The sequence below is a fragment of the Schistocerca serialis genome, chromosome 4, assembly GCF_023864345.2.
Source record: "Schistocerca serialis cubense isolate TAMUIC-IGC-003099 chromosome 4, iqSchSeri2.2, whole genome shotgun sequence".
NCBI lineage: Eukaryota > Metazoa > Arthropoda > Insecta > Orthoptera > Acrididae > Schistocerca > Schistocerca serialis.
Window position 1 is genome coordinate 286,828,547 of NC_064641.1, and position 7,115 is coordinate 286,835,661.

The following is a 7,115-nucleotide window of genomic DNA, read 5'->3' on the forward strand; positions in this document are numbered from 1 at the left end:
CCAAGATAATCAGGCTGTCTAAAGATTGTAGCAATGTGGGATCGTTAATAAACATTAGGTTCTGGCGAGGCAATATGTGTGGTGGTGCCTCTGGATAATACAAGATAGGCTGTGTCACGTTAATCATTGTTGTACCCGTGAAAGTAGCTGGTAGGTGAAAATGCTTCCCCACTATTTCACATCCAGTGCCATTAATCAATAACCCACTGCCCTGCAATTCAGGCTTTGCTACATCTGTCAATCTACCATTTCTGTAACAAGTGGCAACTACGGCCTCTAGTTCGCACACAGAGTAAATTCAATGTTCCCCAACTTTCTGAAATTTCAGTCTCGGAAGTAACACCTTCTTTTAGCATTCTAAGGTTACCATATTCCCCAAGAACAACTGCTTCTCACACGAATGATTGTGGGTTGCCTTTGCTGGACAAATAAAAACACTTCCCCTGAAACAGTCTGTCAAATCTTCCATAGACATTACCACATGAGCACTCCTCCGTCTTGACACTAACAACACTTCCTGAGTTTGCACTTGCACCCACTTCCCAAGTGCACCCCATCTAATTGGATACGGGTGTACTGGTATTGCAAATTGATACCCATCACTGGTATTTGCACTTCTACATGTATACTCGCCTGATCCGAAATTACTCTCACTTTAGACATGCGATAGAATAACGGTAAATTCCGCTTCGCCGGAGGCACAACATGATGCACTCCTTCCAAGAATTCTTTCTGCGCTTTCAGCAACGCCTTCAGCATCTGATTTGGACCCAACAAAGTGCCACTCAATTGCCCATGCACTGCGTGACGCATAGCTTCATATAACGCTTCCAACTCGACACACGCATCATCCACCCTGTCTGCTAATGCCCTCAATAAAGCTGCTACTTGTATTTTCCTGTCTATTCGGCTCAATCTCACCTGTATAGTCTCTATATCCCCATTCAACACTTTCCTGGTATTTGCTGCATACCGTTCCAGGTCTGACGTCAACTCCTGCACTGCTTCAATATCCCCTGCTCCATGTTACCTATACATGTCGTGTGCCAATCCACTTTCGACTTTGTCTCCTCTGCCAACTCCTGCACCTCCCCCACCGTACTATTTAAGCTCCTTATATCTTCCACGTCCGGGGTTCCAAACACTGTTTTCAGGACTTTTCCCCCTGCATCCAACCACTCTTGTTTGCTGTGAACGAGTGTTTGCGGGACCAGTTGCATTACTTGTTGCAGCTGCCTTCTCAGCTTTTCGTATGTAAGCTTCAATTCCTGATACTCATTCCGTATGTGTTGAAACAACCCTTCCTTCTCCATGGCCACCTGTAGCGCCGTAAACCTATCCTGTAGTGTCCGTACATCATTCCTCACTCACCATATATTATACATGAACACAACTGTCCACCTGTGGCTTGACAATACCACATCTAATTGCCTTGCAAACAAAATTCCTTTATCTAGTGGTTGCACCTGCACCACCTCTCCTCTACAACAGCGTAGCAGTACCAGACTGACAAAAAGTTTCCTGGACCACATCCTGGCACGGCACGTGAAGGAAAAGGAAGCTATGTCAATCGCTCCCTTCATTACCACATCTGAAACACACAAATGACAAGTATAAACTACACATACCCCATTACCTAATAACAATAAATACGACATGTTCCTCCCCGAGGACACTTAATCTACTTATCCCTAGACCTAAGTGCGTAAGAAATGTTTCTGTGCTGTTCTTTTAGCTTCGATACCCTCACACCCTTTGTTATTGCTGGAGGAATCTGCGGTAACGCATCCACTGCGTCCTTAAATGGCTTTATCCTACTCACATGAACTACTGACGACTTGGTTGGTAACTGCAACTTTACGTTCACTGGAGACACTATTTCATTTACCTGATATGGTCCAGAATATTTCGTCAAAAACTTCTTCGTTTTACCCTTTGGAACATAAGGATTAGCCAACAATACCCACTGACCAATTCTGTATTGTGGCAGTTTACCTGTTCTTTGCCCAATACTCTCCTGTTTCTCCAAAGCTTTAGTATTAGCACGCCGTACCCTTTGCCAAATCTCTCTCAATTTCTTGGCGAAATTCTTCACTGACTCATCCTGTGAACCTACCTGAGATTTGAGCACATCAAATGGTGATGGCATTTTCCGACCATAAATTACCTCATACGGAGAGAGCCCCGTTCCTGTATGAACTTTCACGTTATATGCGCTTGTCAACAGATTTACCTAATGACTAATCATCTTAACTAACGTCCTATGAGCCCGTTCTGTTCGTCCATTCGACTGAGGATGAAATGGGCTTGTCCGCAATTTCTTAACTTTCAATAAATGGCATAACTGCTTCATCAGCTCCGACATAAAGTTACTACCCTGATCTATAATTATAGTATCAGGCACACCATACTTCAGCAACCAGTTTTTTACTAAGGCTTGCGCAACAGTGCTTGCCTTCTGATCTGGAATAGCTGCCATTACCAGGTATCGGGAAAAATGATCTAATATTGTTAATACATATTGATTACCCGCTTGGGTCTTGTTAAATGCTCCGATCATGTCTAATCCTATGAATGCAAACAGACAATCCGCTTCAGGTAGTCTCTGTAACTGAATTTTCTGCTCTCTGCGCACACGGTATACAATTTTGCACATACTGCTCTACGTCATTGCAACGTGTCTTCCACCAAAACCTTTCAGCTACCCATCTATCAGTCGTTTTTTTACCACCATGACCCGACAATACATGGTCGTGCATTTGTTTCAACACTTCTTCCCTTAGCGACTCCGGTACTACGATGTATAGTCTGCACTTCGTCTTCCTGCAAAGCAACCCATCCTGCATTTCAAACTGAGGTTGCATTCAGAATAACTGACACTCTCTGTCAGTAGTTTGAGCCTTTATCCACTCCTTCTCACTTATGCCCACAACTTGTACAGCTGCTATTTTTCTACTAAGCACATCTGCATTCGTATGTTTTACCCATGGTTTGTGAATTACCTCATAGTCTAATTCACTTAGTTTCAGTGCCCATCTCGTTAAATGACTCGAAAGATCTTTCAACCCCAACAACCACTTCAGTGCTGTGTGATCTGTAATAACCTTGGACTTACACCCATATAAATAACAGCGAAAATACGAGATACCGTAAATCACTGCTAACATTTCTTCTCTGTAGTTGAATAATTCTTCTCTGCATTATTCAGTTGCCTGGAAGCATAAGCCACTTGATGTTCCTCTCCATTAACCCTCTGAGAAAGAATACAACCTACAGCAATATTACTAGCATCACAAGATAGTATGAACTCTTGTTCCAAATCAGGAAGTATCAACACTGGGTCTGATGTTAGTATCTGTTTGAGCTTCCCGAATGCCTCCTAACACTGTGCTGTCCATTCAGACTTAACACCTTTCTTTAACAATCTCGTCAATAGATGTGCAATTTCTGCAAACTCCTTTACATATCATCTGTAGTAATTACATAAACCGACATATTGCTGAACTTGTTTAGTGGTCTGTGGTACTGGAAAACCATGCACAGTCGACGTCAGATGAGGATCCATTCTTACCCTATCCTGACTGATAATATGCCCAAGATAAGTCACTTGTGTCTGAGCAAACTGACATTTCTTGACATTAAGCGTAAGATTTGCTGCTCTTAGCCTACTAAATACTTCGTTCAGTCATTCCACATGCTCTTCTATATTATGCGAAAAAGTAACAACATCATCGAGGTATACCATAGCAATCTTCGGTTTCAGTCCCCGAAGCACACCATCTAACAGATGCTGGAAAGTAGCAGGACCGTTTTTCATCCCAAATGGCCTTCTGCGATACTGAAAGTGACCAAGGCTTGTTGTAAAGGCCATCTTTGGTCTATCCTCGGGACCTACTTCTATCTGATGGTACCCACTCTTTAGGTCCAGTGTCGAAAAATATTTACACCAACCTAGGTTGTCCAATGTTTCTGTGTTGTTCGGTATTGGATACGCATCTGCTACACTTCGTGCATTCAAAAAATGATAGTCACAATAAAATCAATACTTTTTAGTAACGTCCAATGACTTCTTAGGAAATACCACTATGTTGGCAGACCATGGGCTTTCACTGTTCTCTATAATACCATCCCTTAGATGTTGACTAATAAATTCTTTATCGCTATCCTGTATGGTTTTCTATAGACCAGCAGACTATCGCCAGTCAGTATACAGTGCTGTGTAATAGGAGTTGCTGGTAATGGAACTTCTGAATTAAACAAATCTAAATACTCTAATAACAAAGCTTCCATAGCTTTCCAATCACCATTCTCCAAATGATGAATCTTATCACGTAGTACAGATGCCTTGACGGTTTGCTTGACGTTATAATCACCTTGGGATTCACCTATATTCTCATCGTCGAGTATTTCCAAACTTGCTACCACTAAACACTCTGGGAGATCCACTTCATCTGACCCAAAATTATCTACACTGATCGGAATCATCAGTTCCCCATTTATATCCCTTACGCGCGCAATGCTCCTCCTAATAAAACAATGCATTTCATCCAATGCTTCATTGCTCTGCAGTGGCTCCACCACACATAGTCTCTGCTGTGGTACATTTGTACCTACTGACAACCAGACTAACTTCCCTGTACCTGGAGGCACTTTGACATGCATAATCGTCTTTAATGCCCTTGTACACAGTTCAATTGGTGACATGTTAGCAACATTTACAGCTGTTGTAACCATTGAAAACAAGTTTCCACTAAGTTCAACTGTACGCTGTGAAAGATTAATTTTGGCATGGTGTTTATCGAGGAAGTCCAGTCCAAGAATCACAGAATACCCTTGTCCCACAGTTGGCAACACTTCCATTTGCTCTTCGAACTCTACAGTTCCAATCTCAAAAATGAGCTGTGTTGTACCCAATGATTGCAGCTCATTATTTCCTACTCCACATAATCTATACCTAAGAGTACCTAGTCTTCTCCTACCCACGAGGTCTAGACTAAGAACAGATACATGTGCCCCTGTATCAATCAAAAACTTACATCTATTATTCCTTACAACACCCATCAAGCAACAATCTGTCTCTGTACTAGTTTTCACAGTACTTCTGCTTACCGGGAATGTCTTCCGATGGACGAAACACTCCCATTCCTGTTTCATGCTTTTTCCTGTTTATTCTCGTTACCATTCTGCTTACTAAGACACTCATTCGCCTTGTGACCGTAGCTTTTACAAGCATAGCACTGCGGCTGTCTGCATTGAGCCTTCACGTGACCTTTCCTCCCACAATGGTAACAATTCCTCTCCAATGCAAAGATGCGTTTACCATTGCGAACCCTTGTTGCAATGTCTATCTCCTGCAGACGCATTGCAATACACAGTGCTGCAGCTAAATCCCCAGGATTCTCCATCCTAACCCCACGAGAAAATTCTGCAGGAATTCCCCTGAGGAATACATCGAGGGCTCTGTTTTCTGCCTCCCATAGTAACACACGATCCGCATCAAGATTACCCGATAATTCATAGGTCTGCGAATAGATTTTCCGTATCCATTCTGAAAAAGACTCCACTGTCTCATTGACCTTCTGTGTCAAATTAGCTGACTTCTCCCTAAAAAATCTTGCACTATTCTGCTTACGATATCTTTATCATAACACATCTGCCAATTCTTCAAACGTGCTCGCCTTACTAAGCATCTCATGGTACATCACGAACATCTTGGCTTCCCCTGCAAGTCGCAAATTTGCCACACGTAACGTAGTTACATCTGACCAATTGCTCATTGCAGCTGTTGCCAAAACATCGTTAATGAACACTGTGACATCCTCTGTTGTTTTACCTGAGAAAGGCACTACCAGGTTAGCTACTGAAGGATATATTGCAAGGTTGGACATTGCTACTTACTTGCGCTCACTTGAACCCGTTTGCGACTCTTGCGCCGAACGCAAGGTCTCCATTTGCGTCATTAATTCTACATGACGTAACTTATGCTGCGCATTCTCTTCTAACAATTATGAGACTTGCTCTGTCAGAGCAGCTATACTCACTTCAGTACTAACGGATCTCGTTTCCAGCATGATTTGTGCAAATTACCAACAACTTACTCTACACTGAAAGTACTCCTCAGATCAATAACTACACTAGCTACTCAACTCCTTTGTCACAGTTGAGAACTACACACAAGAAGACAAACAAGACTCACAATGCACAACTAAACAAAATTAATCCTTCCACCTTGTTATTGCCCAGTGAAACTCTCTACAATTGTGCGCTACATGACCAAATCGTTTACAAATTGAACATTCTACTGGTACAAACTTCGTGCATGGCTCCCCATGCCCCGTTAAATTACACACAGTACATCTTACTGGTACCAAATACGTTTCCCTAGTGTTTCCCTTAAACTTAGATAAATCTGCTGTTTCCGCAGGTCTCATAAAGTGCACTCCCAACAAAGAATGTGTATCCACAGTTATTAACTAAAATCGCCTCATGCACTTACCACAAGGCTGCGTAGAGTCGACAGTTCTGACCACAATTCTGTGGTGTCAGTCCTGCAGTGGCAGTGTCGACAACTCCAGATACCATATCTGCAGGCCAGTGCTGTAGTGGGCGGTTCGAAGACTTCTGATACCAAATCTGTAGGCAGTGGGCGCAAGGACTTCTGACACCAAATCTGTAGGCGGCCCGGTGGTCCTGATCGCCTACGGTGGACTGGAGGCCGAGCGGTGACCTCTCCAGTTGTCAGGATGCTAGGAAATGACTGTGGACACGTCAGAAACGCCAAAGAAACATTATTAATTCATAACACCTTTATTCCTGCCGAGTACAATGTGGCTTGGTGATATCAACGACCTTCCCCGAGTCCTCGCTGACTCCTAGCGATGACACCAGCTCCGGGCCGCACAGTCTTGCTAGTGCAGCACCACGTGCTCTGACGTAGCGAAGGAATGTCCTTACTTCATACTTCGGCTGCATGTGGCTGGTGGTGCCCAGCTGGCCGGCCAGCATGGCTGCGAACAGCAAGCTGCTGCATGTAGGAGGCTCCGGGTTGGAGTCCCAGCACTGTCAGCACGAGAGGCGTTCTCGTATTGCGGAGAGTACTCTAGCCCACCCCATCT